General features: G+C 48.6%; 1 long non-coding RNA gene across 1 annotated transcript in view; it reads left to right on the top strand.

Annotated features, from left to right (window-relative positions):
• Nucleotides 1-18,258, top strand: part of LOC142604346 (uncharacterized) — a 136,910-nt gene that overhangs the window by 113,602 nt on the left and 5,050 nt on the right. Inside the window, exon 6 of the long non-coding RNA XR_012838213.1 lies at nt 11,564-11,657. This is a non-coding gene — a long non-coding RNA (uncharacterized LOC142604346). The remainder of the gene's footprint in view (nt 1-11,563; nt 11,658-18,258) is intronic.

The raw sequence follows: 18,258 nt of genomic DNA on the forward strand, positions 1-18,258 counted from the left end.
AATAGCTGGTGCTGAAAACCTGTGTCTACTGAGGGTGGAAATTGCTGGGAGTTCCTCCGTGGCTGCAGCCGATCATGAGAACCTGTGTCATAAATAAGATGCGGTTGCACAGTGTGCCGTGGCCGGGCTCCCCCCTGCTGCGGTGGCACGGAGCCCGTGCACCCCGGCCGCAGCCCCGGTTTGCTTGCAGCCCCTCGGCCACAGCACTGCAGCCCAGCAACTCTGAAAATGCTGGTGAATGGCTCAGAGAGAAAAAAAATGGGACACCCCCCCCCCCTCGCATCATGCATTTTTCCATCGCATCAGCACAGCATGCAGGGTGATGGAGGAGTTTGTCACCCCAAACATTGATGCGATTTCTACTCCCTCCCTGGCAGTATGGCCCTTAGTCTTGTGATGCCAAGGTAGGAGCGGGATTATGTGGAGCCACTGGGGTTATTGCATCTGTGATGCATTCACAAAGCAGAATTTCGCCCTATGGGTATGTAAATGTGCTATGCAAATGCATGCAAATCCACATTTTATATCAGCTGGCAAGATACAATTAAACAATATAATCTGGGACCCTGAAGGAAACCATTACTGCTGTGCAAACCTCCTGCCCTCGCAGAGGGGAAGGCAGCGCTGGCAGAGGCTCCCGGAGCCATGGGAAGGACAAGCGGGCTCATCCCCTGGCTCTGGGCACGCCGCCCTTCGGAGAGCAGGGAGAGCGGAGCTGCTGAACCTTGCTGTGGGGATGCAGAGGATGCTTTTGCATTTGAAGAGTCAGAGCGGGACCGATGGAGCTCACACGCGGTGCGCTGGAAAGCGGCTCTGCTCCCAGCTCGGCTGTCGCGGGGGTCCCGGGAACGAGGGGTGCGAGCGGCCGCGGTCCAGCAGCCAGCAGAGGGAGAGTCGGAGTGTGAAGCGTGGCTGTTCCCAGGGTTTATTTCCCAGGAGCGCAGGATTTGAAAGCTGTAGGTTGCTGTCGGATTTTAGCAACTGTAAGGAAGCCCCTTTTCCCTCTCAGCTCAGCGGATGCTGTCTCGTGCAAGAGGTGGTGATGCCATCACCAGCATTTTGGTTGGTAGAGCCCAGTGCCAGTTAACTGGGTGATCTGGGACACATCCCAGTCTCATCTCCTCCTGTCTCCTGCGGTGGTGGTGGGAGGAGGGATGGGGGTACGCACCCTGTGTGCGCAGCAGCTGGGGTGCTACCAGCGCTGCTTTACCTTAGCAATACAAAGGAGCAGGATGAGCCTGGCTTTAGCCTAAAGGTCTCTGGGGTCCTTTGATGGACGGTGCTGGGGAGGCGCAGGATGGCACCAGCTGCATTGGTTACAGGGGGTGCCCCAGCTCCCCACTCCCCGCCTGGGCTTTGCCCCTGCCTGCAGCACAGCAGCAGCACTGGCCATCAGCTGTTGGTACCTCTGTACTGACTCACTCATTTATTTTTCAGTGCTTCCAGGGCTGGCTCCCAAAGCCCATGTGGAAATGCTTGAGCAGCCATTCTAACCTTTGGGCTGCAATAATTAGCCTCACATGGCATCTGATCTGCAACATGTGGCCCAGGCCATTACTTTGCTTTAGCTGCTTGTTAGGGCCTAATCTCTGTTTGATTTCAAGGTGAAACCGATTTGAGTTTCCTGAGGTTTCTCAAACGAGCTGCAGGGGTGCTGCCCCCTTCAATCCCGCTTGTCTCCTGCAGCCGTGCCTGTGTTTGGAGGAGGAAGGAGTCAGAGATCACCTGGTGAACCCGCTCCTCTGGGTACCATCCCCGTCACCGGGATGCTGTGGGAAAGGGAGGCAATATTTGATTGTATTCGGTCCTTACTGACCTGAGGTATCTGCAGGCTCATTTAGGAGCAGGTGAGTCCCTGGTCCCCTTGAGAGAAAGGTTTGCATCCTGCTTGCATGCTCCTAGGTGGGTACGTTGTAAATTAGCCACTTGTTGTTACAGATGTTTGAAGCTTTCCATGTCAGCTTTGCATTTGGTTTCCCTTGCCCTAATTGAGACCAGAAATCCAATTAGACAATAATCCTGTCTTTTTTGAAGTCCCTGGCTGCAGCGTCACATAATCTGAGATGCTGGATGTTGTGCTAGTGATGGGACCAACTGGCCGCCGTGAAATCCTGCCCTGCTGCAGACAATGAAATGCATTTTTAAGATCCATCCGTCGCCATCCATGTCAGGAATCGGCGTGTGCTGTACTTTGCTGCTCCTATTAGGGACAGCAGATGTTTAAACAGGGGGCTGTGGCATGCTCAGCCTTCTCACCGTTACTGATGAGGCACCAGCCCGTGCCCCTTGCGGAAGGGACGGCTGCTGCTTGAAGTGGCTCGTATTTATTTGCACAGATGCGCTGGGTGAAGGGCAGTGGGGCAGATATTTGAGCGAGGCCCCTTTAGGCAAGCTCCCCAAGAGAAGCTTGTTTATAAGTGGCATTTCTTTGATTCAGAGATCTCGGGGGCAGCTATGAGCAGCCCTGGCTTAATACCGGCTGGAGAATTGCTGGGTCTGGTAGGAGCCTGTAACGCCTGCCTGAGGAGCCGGGCACGGCTCTGCGGCACAGCGCCAAGCGAGCGTTACTGTCAATTAGTTGGCTCCTTAAAATATAGTAGTGCCCTGGGAATTGCTATCGTTACAAAGCATTCAACATACGTGTATGTTATATATTCTTAATATGAGTGTATATATCTCCACGCAGCATGCCTATATATCTATACAGTGTGTACGCACATATTTACATGCACTATTGGGTTTGTGTGTGTTTTGCAGAGACTTTGAGGAGCTTAGATATGTATGCCGTCATTGTATTTGGGGAAAAATGATGAAGTTAATGCTCATGTATCAGGCTTAAGCATTGCAGACTCAGTGGCTTCTAGACCTGAGGGACGTCAGCAATGACCGTGCGGAGCTGGAAGGGGCTGGTGCAAGCTCCGAGCCGGCCGATCAGCTGTGGTTCGTGCTGCAAAACCAAACTGCTGCCAAGCAATCGAATCAAACCCCATCTCTTGGCTTTCAGTTGCGAGAGCCAGCTGGTAGTTTGTGCGTCTGTTGCCTCAGAGCGGATGAGCTGCTTTGGGCTTGGTATTAACCACGGGCTTGAGCTGGAGCTCTGAGTGCACTGAGCTTTTCAGCCCGGGAGCGCAAGAGCTGCAAGCTTGAGCAGCTCAGATTAGCTGCAACTCCTTTCTCTCCTTCTATCTGCTACAGAAAAACAGGAAACTGCACCGAATTAGCTCGGCAGCTGAGCCTCCTGAAAGCCACAACATGGCAATTGTAGGCACCACTCAACTGCTTTTTTCCTACCCTGCAGCAGCCGTGCGTTAGGCCAGCAATTTGATTTGGTGTCTCAGGCTGCTATTGTGGAAGAAAGCAAGAAGGGGAAAAAAAAAAATGAAAGGGAGAGTTTTTAAGCTCAGGGCCTCCCATTGCATTGTTTTTATCCTTTTCCCATCCTGGAAAAAGAATAAAAAATAGCTCAAAATCCATTTTTCTGCACAATTAAATTAGGCTGAAAAGATGACAGAAACAGCACTGTCCGGCTCTTGATGCTCTTACGCCTCGTTGGGCAAGACAGAGTCCTGTCGACTTTGTGAATTTAAGCGTTCTGGTGGAGCTGGGCTCCAGCCACGGCTCCGGAGGGCTCAAGGTCGAGTCTTCTGCCAGCAGGTTTGCACGGGGCGTGCAGCTACGGCCATATCATACCTCCCGTGGCTTGGCACGTCCCGTGTCGTGACGTGAGTACTTCAGCATCACTGAGGTACTTTTAGATGGCTGTTGTGTGGCTGTGCTTTTGTTTTTTAAAAACCCCAAACAAACCTCGAAACCTAACATAGCATAACTTAATACCTGAAGCTGGGATTATTTCAGCCATTAATTTCAAGTATGGGTTTTTTGTGACGGGCATCAACAACATCAGCAGAAGAAAGGGCATTCTTGTACCTAGGAGACCAGTGTTTACAGGAATGATTGTGTGATGGGGTGAAACCCAAACAGATGAAGCGTGAGATTGGGAGGTCGGGAAGGGGGAAAGTCCAAAATTTCTGGGAATCTGGAAACCTGTGCAAAAGAAAAAGACAAAAAATGGGTGACTAATTCGGGGAAGCTTTATAAAAGACAATTAAATACAAGTTATACAAATAAAAGACAAATTAAATATAATATCTGAAACACAAGCCACTCTGTGCTGGTTTACAAAGGAACAATTTGCCCCAGAGGGGCACCAGGAATTTCAAGGGGACAAAGAATAAAGCTTCCCCCGGCTGCACGTGCCTGCATTGCTCGTGCTGCTCCGGCTCGTCCTGTCTTCAGCGTAGAGACGTACCTGTTAAAAGTGCAATTGTCCTTGGTTTAATTTAAAGTCATTTTGGCAAGGCTGGTAGGCCAGCCAAGGGTAACATAGAGGGATTCAGCCTTTGCTTTATCAAAAAGTTGGGTTTTTTTTACTCTCCTGCACTTCCATTGTTTGCCAGCCTGCCAATACCTTCAGCCTTGCCTTAAAGCCCTGATTCACAGCTGGCAAAATTCCCCTTATGCCTGTGATTTGACCCATTATTTGTTTACTTTTGGCTGTTCTCCAAATGTGCCTTGCTCCCAGATACCTCCCGTTTGCGGATGCTTTAGATTGAAAGCTAACTATGCATATTGATGATTTTAAATATAGCCTCAACACTCAGATTTTGGGGAAAAAAAATATTGCAGCCAGTGAAAGGGTAGGAAAAGTGTTTATGCAGGGTATGGACCTCGGTGTGCTGCTGGTTTTGGCTGGTCGAGGTTCGTGTGGGTTTACCCTCCGATGGGGATCTGCTGCTCGGGATGCCTGCAGCCACCAGCCCCACTGCAATGGGATCCTGAGCCGGAGCGAGTGCCCGCCGATCCGGATGGGACCCGAGCACTGTCACGCGGGGCTGCCAACTTCTTCTGCAGCTTTGGGCAAAGCGACCGACACAAAGCGGAAGCCCTCAGGAGGACCAAATTCTTCCTCAGCCTTTCAATTAGCTTCTAATCCCTCCGCTCCCATAAAATCTCAGCTGCAGGCTGCCCCTGTTTGTGTATTTCCACTGGCCACGAAAGCCACCTCCCTGAGCATCTGTCTATGCGGTTTAGGCTGAAACCTCTCTCCGTGCCAGTGGCCACACCTCTCCGCAAAGAACATGTAATTGCAAACTTCCCCCCCCCGCTTCCATTTAACGTAAAACAAGCAGACACCCGTCACCATCCTCTGCTTCGGCTCTGATGCAAACTTTTTCCACCTGGCCAAGTTAGGCGTTCAAAAAATATAAATAAATATGAAAAGAAAAGGAGAAGAAAAAAAAAAAAAGGCCGTCAGTAGAGATATTTTTAAACACATGACACAGAGGAGTGTGACACACTTGGTGTTCTCAGTGGGTGGGTGCAGTGTTATTTCATGTTATTCTTGTCGCTGGGCCCAGCATTACAAGTGTACACGTTATTAGTGGTGTCTGATAATAGCGTGTGGCACGACTGCCTGGTCCCAACCTGCTGCGAGGGGCTGGGGGGCTGCGGCGGTGGCTGGTGGGGTGGGGTGGGTGGGTGGGTGTCCAGCCACAGCCCCATGCTGATTGTTTATGGTTGTTTATGCCACCGAGCATTATTAGGATGGGGAGGCTCCAAATAACAGGTATTTCATTGCCTCGCTCGTACCCTGTTTTGCTTGGGCATGTTCATCTGAGCTGGCATTGCTGCAAGTCCGTGTTTCCGTGTCCGCTTGTCCATCTGAGGGGTACTGGTCCTCAGGTGGTGGTTTTGCAGATGGAGATGGAGAGAGCAGGGACCACGCGCACGCGGGAGCCGGGGAGGTGGTGATGAAGGTGCCAGAGCCTGGTGCCGGCCAACGTCTGACAGACTCGTACATGAACTCGTGGTTTTATAGCCCTATAAAAGGCAGCTGACAGAAGAGGTTCTGATTTCGGAGGCTCCAGCTGAGCTGGGAGGTGCCGGCCTCGTCTCCCGGCGCCGGAGCCGCGTCTGCTGGTGCCGAGCCTCGGCCGTGACGTCGGGGAGGGAGAGCCAGGCTGGGATTCCCGGCGTGCCGGAGGGCAGGAGCCGGGCACTCACCCCAGCCATTGCTATGGCCGTGCCAGCAGCGCAGAGCTGCTGCTTTCCTGGCTCGCCTCTTGGAGACTGTGTGCAATGCTTGGAAGGGACTTTCTAGCACCTTGCTCCGCAGGGCGGGCACGTCATCTTCCCCCCCTTCCCTGGGTTTGCTGTTGGCGGTTGCATTGCAGGTACAGGAGTTTGCAGGGAAGGATGAGGCCAGCTGAGGTCCCAGGTCTCCATTCCTCTCCAGCTCACGCACACCAGCTCGGTGTAAAGCAATACAGCTCCGTGGTCTGGCCCACAGCTGGCTTCCCTATCATGGCCTCTTTTCACTCGCGGATTTGCTTTCTCTTCCCTGCCCGCTTCTCGCCATATCCACTCATGCATTTCATTTCTGTTAGATACCTAAATACCTTGCTGGAGCCAGGCCAGGTGACTTGGCCAGGGTCCCTTCTCACGCTCGGTGCTTTTTTGTGGATTGCTGCCACCGTCTCTGGGGTTGAACCCTCGGTGGGACCATCCCAATGGTGGGGCTGGATGGGCACAAAGTAGGATTACAGGAACAGCAGCAGAAGATCCACTTAGTTGAGACCTTGGAGGTTTCAAATCAGGGCAGGGTTGAGGATGCAGCTTCTCTTCCTGGTTATACCCGGGACCATCACAGAAAGTTTGCTCTCTTTGCAACATTCCGCTGGTGTGAAGGTTTAATGATGGACTTGGGGATGCTCCATCTTAACCCGACTTAGCCCTGAGTTACCAGCTCAGAAACCAGGGCAATGTCATCCTCATCCCAAAGCAAAGCAAAGGCAGCGAGGAGAAGCTATGAACTCAGAAAAAGGAGAATTAACCTTTAGAGCTGAATTTCTGTTAAATCCTGTAAGACATGGATAAAAAGAGAAACTAACCCCTTGGAAATGTTTGCCTCGGATAAGTCTGTTCTGTAAAGCTGGCAACTGGAGGAAACTTGTCTTTTGGCCCATTTCTGTATGAAAGATGGAGAAACTTGCTGTAAAATTCAGCATATGGGATGTGCTGCTTCATCGCCCGTTACCCGCGTGGAGATGCAGGGCCAGCTCAGAGGGCTCCTTCGCCTCGGCTGGGCGCTACGTCACTGGAAACCAGGGAAACAAAGTGAAAAGCGAAGCCCTGAGCTTTCCCTTTCTCCCACTCAGCCTGCTCAGAAATCTCCCTGGTGCTCCTATGCCTTGATCCCCCACCACGACCAATGGATCCTGGCTCTTTTTTTATGGAGACTCCCCACCGAGGTAGACGCTAGTTAAAAGGTTACTACCCAGCTGTGAAATATGTAGACAGGGTAACAGCTAAATGGTGGAGTGACCTCATATCTCATATTTATTGACTAAATGTGGCTTGAACTAGTCACCACTAGTAAAATAAACCACAGCCCCAAGTACTGCAGGAATATTCCATGGCAGACAGACTCCTGGTTCCTTGTCACACTTTCTTTCACTTGAAATAAAAAAAAAAAAAAGGCAAAAACTTTGTTACTAATCTCATTTCATTTACAAGGTAGGTCCTGCAGAAACCCTTTCAGTGCAAGCTTACTTTTTCCTTTGGGAAGAGCTGGGAATCACTCTGGTTTTGCACTGAAAGAGAGGGAGCGAATGAGCCCTCCGTGTTATGTTTTTGCCAACATCCACCTCAAGAAAAAGCTTGATCAGACCAGGACAGACATGGTAGACTGTAACAGAGAGAGCTGGGGTCAGGCGACTTCTTTGTGACACCAGTGTCCATGTCACACTTGCTATCTCAGGGATGAGAAATAGCTATGAAAAATCAGAAGACTCCCTTAGGTTTTGTCTGCCTGAAGAAATTTATGTAGTATAAAGGTAAAGTGATTAATTTCTTACTTCTGCAGTGAATTAAACACATTCAGCATCAGCGACGTTTTCCTGAGCATCTCCAGCTAGTGTAACCCCTCTGAAGGCAGGAGCGGCTGTGTCACGGGTAGTAGGAGCCTGGTAAATACGCTGGAGGCTGCAGAGCGCAGAGGGGTGCAGAACAGATGAGGTAGGTGGGTAACGCTCCCAGAAACAGGGAACCACCACGTTCACAGCGCTGCCGTCAGAAAGGGCCGTTCACCTCCAGCTGCCTTTGCACAGCACCCAGCAGAGATGGGGGAGAATTGGGAAAACCCGCAAGGACCTGGTTTTTCAGCTTCGCTGTCGCAACAGCAGTCGCTCACCTTCAGCATAAAGAAATGGAAGAAAACTGTAACTGAACTGCTTGGAAGTTCAATGAGAGAGAGTTTGTGATGCTGGGTGCTGTTCAACCAGGAAGCAGAAATTCAGTTTGTCCCATTCCCCGGCACCCCGATTGTCTTTAGAATCTCTGTCTTGACATGGCATGTGTCCTCTCCACCAGCCCCTGCCACGCTGAGCCTGGTCCGGGCGCTGCACGAGGCTGTTGCACGCATAGCATCGCCTTCCCCGATGCCCCGAAGTCGCTGGCCGGGTGGCCCATTTCTCATCGCCTCGTGACCCAGAAGCCTGCAGGGTGTTGTAAACCGTCTGCGTTGCGGCTTATTAGCTCACGGCCATCTGCGGGTCCCGGGGGGTGGTGGAAGCCCTGTGCCATGATAACAGTAGTCTGGGCTGGAAAAGCCGCAGCGCGTTGCAGGTGTTGCTATAACACACTGCCTGGGATTACCTTTTTGGTCGAAGCCCATGATGCAGTGTTTCCCTTTGGAGATTTACATGCACATGGGGGGTGATGCCGAGTATTGGAAAAAAGGCGAACTTGGCACCAGGATGGGATACAGATGTTACCGCCGTGAGCCCACATCAACACGGGCTGTAAACTGCAGGCTCGGAGCCGAGCAGCTCTACGTGGCTGCCTTTCATTATGGTAACGGTGCTGAAATCCCCTCCCTCGCCCATCCTTCCCCTCCCCACCTAGCAATTTCTCAACTAAACTATGAGAGAGACTCAAAATTCAAGGACCGGTTGGTTGATGGAGAATGATTATTTGGAGATTATTGGTGATATGCAGTGTTGATACGGAGACGGTCAAAAGTCATCTTGGTCATGTCACCTGGGGTCTTATGCTAATTAATACCGTGGTTAGTTTTTCTAAGGTAATATGTAGGTAGATAACGAGGGTCAGAGAAAGGAGAGGAAATGGCCTTGTTAATGCTCTGCAGAGATAATCATTCCTGCTTCTGGCTGGGGGGAACTTTGCCAACAGAGAACAACAGAAGCGTCTTTCCCCACTGATGTGACACCCGTTCTTCCCAGAAAATTGGGTCACCGAGACTGAAGCTCGCTATCTTTCCTATTTTTTTTTTTTTTGTAGAAAAATATTGTGTCTCCTGTTGTCTATGATAATATTTTGAGAGGGGAATAAATATTAAAAAGCCATTAAAAATGTCCTGAAATACCATAGCACTACTGCAGAATTCTGCATTTAGGCAAGCGCTGTTCACAAATGGTGAAGTTAGTGAATGGCTACTTTTCAATCAGAATAAATAACTTTGTTGCTTGCTCGCCCTTATTATTCTTCGATTTGCTTAATTTCCGGTCTCTGACTTGAGCAGGACACTGGTTTGATTTGTGTGTCAGCTATGTTTAGACAACACATGATGAACAGGGTTTGAAGACTTTGTTGGGATGTATTTGTGCTGTTTAATTTAATCTGTGCTTCTTGCTGTCCCAATTCTTCAGCACTGAACACAGTCACCTCTGGGCTGGGGTAGCCAACCATCCTCCGGTTTGGGGCTGAAGCCATCGTGTTTCATGGTTTCCACCTGAGGTCATAAATCACGCTGGAGTTGGATTAAAGCTTAGGTTAGAATCACTGGCAGTTTTGCTATTTTCACTGAACCTTGCAGTGATTTGGACGTGAGCTGAAGATTTATGTGTATTTGCAGAGCCCACGGTTCCAGGTCAGAGCTTGGACTGAGGCATTACCAGGGAATCATTGCTTCCCTGAACGTCTTTGGTGGCCTCATCTGAAGCAAGAGACATTGCTAGGAAAACGCATCCAGCGCTTATCTCCCTGCTGAGTCTCCTCTGAGAAGTGAGAGACTCGATAAAACAAGCCCAAAAATGCTGATATAAACATTGCTCAGGAAAAATGTGATCTGCCCTCGTTGTCCTTAACTCAGGCGATATCAGAGTCTGCATGTGACAATGCTGGGAAGAGCATATGGGCAGATCATGAGCAGAAAATTAAAAGTGGAGTGGAACACAGGTTTTATTTTCCTTTTCTAATCTCAATACATGCAAATGGGAGTCATAGATGGATGGGATATCTCAGGGAAAGCCCAGCTCTGGGTCCCTGACATCAAGATAAATGGGCTGACATGATACCGGTGCTTGAACCAGGGTGATATCCTCCAAAACGACCTGTCCCAGGGCAACCCCTCTCTCAGAAGAGGTAACTTGGATGACCTGTTTGTTACAGCTGTTCCCTCTGGATTTGCTGAGTGGTTCCGTGATGTGACGCACATTGTCTTGTAACTGTGGCCATAATTTTCCTTTTTGTATTCATCTGGACATTGTTGTCAGAGCTTGGACCACAGGTGAGACCTTGTTTCAGCCTGTGGGCAGGAAGGATCAGGCTTTGCACGTTCCCTTGGGATGCTGTGATCTGAGACACCTCACCGCTTCCCCACCTCCTGCGGCTCACACGTGCCAGCCCACGTACGCATCCGTACTCGCACATGCACACGCGTTCCCTCTCCAGCTGATCTCCAAATCTGTTCTGGAGGAATTGGAGCCATAACAATATGGCAGTAAAAAGTAATGAAATGCCATCATAAAAAAGATGTGGAAAAGCAATTATTTATTTATACCTAGGGAACTAGGAATAATACACCTGTTTCGTAGGGATGGCTGGCACAAAGCTGGCATTGCATAGTGGTACTTAATAATTTTTTACCACACTTTATAGGCTCTTTCCTGCAATTAATGCTAAATAAAATCAACATTTTTCTAACTTGCGTTTCTGGCTCTCATTAACTCCCTTCTTGCCATTCACCATCTCTTTCCTTCTCAGTATCTTTTCTTCTTTCGTATTTTTCTAGATTTTTCTTCACTCTTCGCTTTTCATAAGCTCCAGTGTGTGGCAGCTTCCAAGGCCAGGACCTGCTCTCTAACTGAATTAACTGAGATTTCCCAGGCTGGCGCAGGATCGTTCCAAACCGTAGGGCTTAGCAAAGGCTGCTCCTCCAGGTGGGGCATAGGCACCTACCCAAGGTGCAGGGATGACCCCCAGAGCCCTGGCATGGGGATGGGTGGCAGCATCCTCCTCTTCCATACGAACCCACAGTGGGGACGGCAGCAAAGCAGCTTATACCACAGAAAACCTACGGAGGACCTGATTTACAGCCGATGGGTGGTAATGCAAGAGGAAGGCTGGAAATTTTGACCATCATGCGCTCAAGTGAATTGGTAGATAAATGCAAAATCCTATTGATGGTGCTGGGAGGTGATTTTTGGGACAAAAATGTTTCTGAGCTCTGCACTGAATTAATCGTCTTTCTCTGTTTTTTTAGGAGGGTGAAACTTCAAAGACTTGCAGCAACTGAGAGCCATCTAGAAGTGCTGGAAGCTCTTGGTCATGAAATGCTTGTCCAGGTTTCAGATGATGTGAGTCCTCTTGCTCTTCTGCTTTTGTCCCCCTCCCCAAATTTCCAACTGATTTCAAATTATGGGATTTCAACATTTTCCTTTGATGTGACTCTAAAGGACAATACTCCCTGCCAGCAATGCTGATGGGTAGGATGGAAATTCTGAAGAAACAGAAATCTTCTTAAGGGTCCATTACAGACTTTTTAGATTTTCATATTACAAATATCAGGCAGAAATGTCTGATGGTGAAAATGTCCCCAGTTTGGTTGATAATTTCTCTGTTACTTCATTTGATCAGGCAATTTTTCTTTCTGCTGCATCCCACCCCCATGCCCCAAATAACTTCTATTGATTCCCACCCCAACAAGAAAAGAGGGAGAATTTTTGCTTCATTAATCCCTCCCTTCTGATTGTAAAATTGCAGATTTTTCTAGCTTTAGTTTCTATTCTTTTTGTAACAAAAAACTTCTGATTTTTCACACAGAAAAATATTTTGGATGAAACACTCTTCCCTTCTGAAAATCTCCTACCCCCAAATGCCTAATACTGCTGAAATAATTTAATGCATTTAATATTTGTTTAAGTAGATAAAGTGAGTTGGGAGAGTAATTAAAAGGCAGGGTTTTCCCTCTGCCAGTGAACCCCAGGTGAGAAACTGGCCCTCCAAGGCAGGAGAGAATCAGCTCCAAGAATATGCACCACGAAGCCTGAAACCGAAGTCATGCAGGGCACTTTGCGATGGAGCGGGGAGCCCTTCCGAGCCTCGCATTCATTACATGGAAAGGGTTTTGGTTTTTTTTTTTTTTCTTTTTTAATCAAGAGCAGTTGCAAACATGTCTCAGAGCGCAGGACAGCTTTATCTGCCATCTAGTTCAGATGTGGTGGGGGGGGCAGGGGGGAAATAGGACCCACATGTTATCAGCTGATATATGAAATAGAGAGAGGATTATTGAGGAGGATAAAGGCCATGAGGAAAGAGGAGCTGTGCCTGCTGTCGAGACCCATCTCTCCCTCCAAGCCTGTGCTCCCTCCTCTCCCTCTTCCCCACAGACTCCAGTTAAATGATGAAAAGGCTGGTGTCAGGGCTTCGGGATTTATGTGGATAACGGCACAGTGAGGCCTGGCATTAGAGAATTAGATCCACGTGTTGCTCCTGCAGGATGATCTATAGGCAGGTTTCTTGGGATCAGCAGAAAAGTGAAATACGATGGCAACTCTCCGGCCAGCTCTAATCTTGCCCATTCCCATGTCCCTTACCTGCCGGCGGCTCCTCCCAGCTGTCTGCCGTTACCCAGCCCATGCCCGACACCACCTCAGTTGCTTCTCTGTGGCTCGTGGGTGCTCCTCTCGGGTGGCCCATCCACGAGCAGCCGCTCAGGAGCACCATCCGGGGCCCGGCATCCCGGGATGCTGCAGCCCGGTGTGGGCTGGACCCAAGAGAGAGGTCGGGAGTCTGTGCAGCGCCCTGGGGTAAGACTGTTTTGAGCTTTTGCAGAGGCTGTGGAGTTTCATTCAGCAGCTCTGAGAAGGGCTGAATGTATTTCCACAATATTTCTGGCAGGAAATCGGCGACTGTGGCTGGGCACGACCACAACCTCTTCTTTTCAGAAGCCCATCCAGTCAAGTGCATCGGGGAAAGGGGCAGGTTTGGTGTCAGCATCTCTGGTGGTGCCCAGATTTGGTAGCAGGTCTCCCCACCATCCTTCCCTCATGGAGGAGAAAAGAAGGGAAGACAAGCTTGCAGTTGCACCATCCGTGCAGAAGGGCGGGAGGGCAGCCTGGCTCAGCTCCCTCCCACTCCCCGTGACTGCTGGTGGGACTGCACATGCTTGTTCAGCTCCCAGCTCCAGCCTGTTCAGCTGTTGAGCAACTGCTGCTCTTCCCTGGTGGGCTGGATTCAGACCTGCGGTGCAAGGCAGCCTGTCCTGCCCCAGGACCTGTTTCCTTGTAGGCTGTGGTCCTCCTCGTGCAAGTCTGCTCATTAATTGCATGCCTCCACACATCCATATCTGAGGAGGCAGCGGATGGTTATTATATGTCTCTGGAATCTGATTAATCTCAACCTAGACATAATATTAATAATTTAATATTCCTCTGCATATAACATTTTCTGTTGCCTCCCACATAGCCTGAGTAAAGGGTTAGAGATTTGCCTCAAATAATATTATCTCGCTGTTTTTCTACTCTGAGCTTTAACCTTTCCAGATTTTCCCATTAAAATACTTGGAGGGAGAAAAGAAACAAGATCTCGTCAGGAAACAGAAATCTCTAAACCGGTCACCGTCAGCCCTTCATTGGAGTGGGATTTGGGATGTAAATGGTTGCAGGGGCGTCTTTGAAGCCTGTTGTTACTGAAACAGTCCTCTTTCTCCTCCTCTTCTTTAGGTTAAAGCACCCGTCTAGGTCAATCCATCCTTGCCACTGTCCCCTCATCTGTCTCTCTTGGGCCACCGCACTCCTCCAAGGCAATGGGTGCCAAGAGCTGGGTCAGCATCCCAGGGTTGGTGGCAGGAGAGTGCATCTCTTATGGACTTTGCAGGCCATAATCCTATTTATACCTTCTGGTCCAGTGGTTGCCTTCCTCGTGAAGGCAGATGACTGGTGCCTCCTGATTAACTGCAACATGAGTCGTGCCAGGCTTGCCAAGTGATCAGCGGTCATTCCCCGTGTCAGTCATTCCCTTTTTGCTGAATGAAATGCTTTGCATTCGTCCTTGCTGAGCTGTCTTTGAGAGGGTTTTTTTTTCAGGCTCTGGCTCCAATTTTTTCAAGATCAAGCTAAATGCCTGATGTTTGGCATTGCTATTTAGGAATTGTCTCGCTCGGACTCTGCTAGAGTTTCTCCAGCTTCAAAATAGGGCTGACACTAATTGCCCATTTGCAATGCATTTCCAGACGCGTGGCTGTAAAGTGCTATGTGAAAAAAACAGGCATTGTTATTATGAAACCTTCAGGAAAAAAATTAATAGATTCATATAACTCCACGGTCATTAAAAGAAACCTTATGTGGATGGAAGAGACCAGAACTGAATAAACCTTCAGCAAACAGCCTTTCACAATGAAACACAAACTGGTTTTAATCAGCAGAGCCAAATAAGTTTTGTTTTCCAAGGTTTCTTTCCCCCCCATCTCCTTCTTTCAATATTAGCAATTGCAGATGAGCACATTGGCCTGATAAAAAGAGGGGAACTTTGCCTGACTCCTGGTCTTAATGAATATTATTTTTAAAAAAACAACAACAAAATACTCTGCTTGGGCTGGCCAGGTCTCAAGTTGCTTTCAGCTATAGTAGGAGCTAAGCCAGCCTTTCTGAGCGTGTTATCCTGTAGTTATAGCACCACTATTTGACCATAGATTTTTTGGACAAAATTGGGTTCAAGGCCTATCAGATGCTAAGAGAGGACTGATGATCACCTCCTTACGTTTGCTTCCTTTAGGGAGGTCACACAGGCACTTTTCAGTCTGCCTCACCAAGGCTTCTCCTGTGTTTGTTTGGGAGACAGAAATAGCTTTCTGCTAAGAGGATGATGATGAGGTTATGCATTCTGAGCTGTCACGGTGAGTCAACAGTCTGAAGCTGGTGGGGCTGCCTGCAAGGCAAGGAACGGGAAACACCCTCGGAGGGGAGCCCTGTGCTGTCCACCTCATCTCTTGCCTGCACTGGGGACCTTTCTCCATCAGGATACCTTCCACACAGGGATGTTCTCATTGCTTTTTTAAGTACCCTGGCTCCTCTATGATAGCTTGACCTTGAAAAGTCCACCATCCCTACCTTTCACCAGCATGGGAGAGCCTCTAACTGGAAAAGGATGGGAGCGCTAACTTTCATTATGATAATGATAGTCTGTCTATCCCTTTGCCTCCTTCCTCCATCCAGACTTTAGACTCTCCGTGGACTTTGCCATCATCTGCCTAATGACTGGGATGCTGGAGACTGGGGTCATCAAGGCTTTGCTGTGCTTACAGATAGTTACCCCTGTACAAAACTGACCCTGTGCTGATGACCCAGTATCATAGGCTTTCCATTTTCATGTATACCAGATGACTTCATTGTTCAGGGCAAAAGCTATTGCAGAAGGTCACGCTGGCATCTCATTCTCGATGTGAGGGGTGCTAACTGTAAATCACTGGAGGTGGGATTTGTTGAGGAGAAGGAAAAGGGAACTTCCCTTCTCACTTTATCTTGCTTTCCTCATACTGAATCTAAGCTCATCTCTGGAGTGAAGAAAGTGGGGACTTGGCATCTTGTGAGCTGTCAAGGAGGAAAAGTTGGGACAAAATGGCCCTGTGATTAGCATCCTTGCTAACGCACATGTAATTTTCAGTAGAAGCTGTGATGTCTGCATTGCAAGTACTAAATTTAGTGACAAGTCTTCAGTCTCATTCCTGCATGGGAAACTTCCAGTTTATGCTACTTTCACTGTCTGGAATAAATGAGCACCCTCCTGGTGATGCCATCAGGCCACGTGGGCACCAGCCAGACCTGGAAACATGCAGGTTCTTGGTAGCTGTAGGAGTGTAAGATTGTGTAACTCACTGGCAAATGTGTGTGTGTCTATTTGCAATCTATTGGCTCCTGATAACAGGTTTAGTTCCAGATCAGTAATAGTGTTTAATCACCTACCTCTTTGTAATTACATTTGTATGTAGACATTTAATTATATTTTGTCCTCAGCTAAGCTAGGTCCATCATTTTTCATCTGTCTCTGGCAAAGACTGTGCACAAAGGTGTGTAGTGACTTTTAAGCAACTGCCAGTTCCTGCTGATGCTGAGACCTTCATTTTTCAGCTCAGCTGGCCAACATATCTGTGCTAAAGCTGGTGATCTTGCATTCAAATCTAACCCAGCCTGAGGTGCATAAAATCTGCACAGTCATTGTGCTCTCAGCAAATACTCTCAAACAGTAATGACAGTGCCCTAAAGCAATTTCCTTCTAATGTTGCTTGAGATGATGACAATAGCTTGTAAAAGCTAGAAGCCTCCAGATTCTTTGGCCGGGTGGGATGTCCTGCTGATGCTCTGAGGGTCTTGCACTTGGGTAAGACTGTGTGTCCCATCAACCCAAAGGATGAGTGAGTGGGTGGTGTCTGGGCTAGGCTGAGGAAAAGAGACAAGGGAATAGCAGAGACCAAGATCAGAACTGATGATACAGCAGTGGGATGAGTTCTGGATTTTGCAAGCAAAAGGCACGTTCCTCTCTTCATCATTTCTGCATAGACTTTTTTTTTTAAATTTGCATTTTATCAGACTTCTGGAGACAGTGCAGGAATACACAGTCTTGTCACTGACAGGGCGGCAGGCTGCCATGTCCCATCCCCAGTTTTTTACCAGGATAGTACTAGGCAGATTCCCGAGCGATGAGAGAAGAACAGTGATGCACACACCTCTGTTGGGTGGTTTAAGCTCTCAGTAGCTTTGCTGGAGCATGACTAACAGGTGAGCCGAAGAGAAAGGTGCAAGAGAGGCACTGCACAAATGCTGAGTAAAGAAGAATCTCCCTGCCAAAAAATGGGCAGCCTGATGAGACGGGGACAGGGCAGGCAGTGAGGAGCAGCGTAACACAATCCCATGCCCTTCCCACTGCGTCTCTTCAAGGAGGTCCATCCAGTGCTCTTGAACCGCTATGAATGATAGTCTCATCTGTAAACATTTCTCCATATGAATTCATGAATGTGAAGCATCAGCAGTTCATCACCCAAGACAATTCCCTGAGGCAGCTGGTCGCATTAGCCAGTCTCTCCACTGCGTTTGTCACAAATCAAGTTATTACATGCCGCATCCAACGTGACTCCGGTGTTACTCACCGTGTTTACTTTCCATCCAACTCACTGCTTCTGTAGTGCAGAACCAGTCATGCCAGATAACAAATGCCATCTAAACAGAGTGGAATGGACTTCTTATGTGCTAGATATGTTAGGTCATGTAAGTCCTTCCCAAGGGGTATAATTAGAGATCACCCCACCCGCCTTACACATGTTGAGCTTGACAAGGCTTGCAGGGCTGCAAACCCCCCACCAGTAGCACAAATAAACAGCTTGCAATGAAGCCTGCCCAGAGGGCTGGCTGCTCCATCGCTGTGGCACATCGCCCGGTGCCAAATTCATGGGCTGGAGATGCCTGCCTGTGGGTTTGCACAGAACAGTCGTGACAGCCAGCTGGGCGATGCTCTCCACTCACAACCCATTCCCATTTGCTTGTTGCTTACATGTTGCAACCAACACGGGCTTGGAGGCAACTTGTAGCACTCTGCTATGAAATATTACTATGGGGAAAATACCCTTCTCTTTGCACAATTAGTTTGGCCATGAATATTTTCTGTTAAAGAAATCAGTTTGTCCAAACTGAAGGTATTTTGCTTTTTCCATTGCTGCAGCTTCCTCCCATTTTCCAGTAGCATAAATTGAATTTTTTTTTTTTTAACTTTAGATTCTTATTTTGTGAAGAGACAAAAAAATAGCAGAGAGGTAAATGCATCTGGCAAAACCTTCAGTTATTAAAAAAAAGCCATCCAACTTGGAAGGACATTTCCAAGAGAATATGAGAAAATGTAAGATCAGGTCTATTTGAAAAGGAACTGCCTTCTTTAATTGACGAATGGCAGAGGAAACTGTTGTTCTTA

This window comes from Balearica regulorum, chromosome 18 (genome assembly GCF_011004875.1).
Source record: "Balearica regulorum gibbericeps isolate bBalReg1 chromosome 18, bBalReg1.pri, whole genome shotgun sequence".
In the NCBI taxonomy this organism is placed as follows: domain Eukaryota; kingdom Metazoa; phylum Chordata; class Aves; order Gruiformes; family Gruidae; genus Balearica; species Balearica regulorum.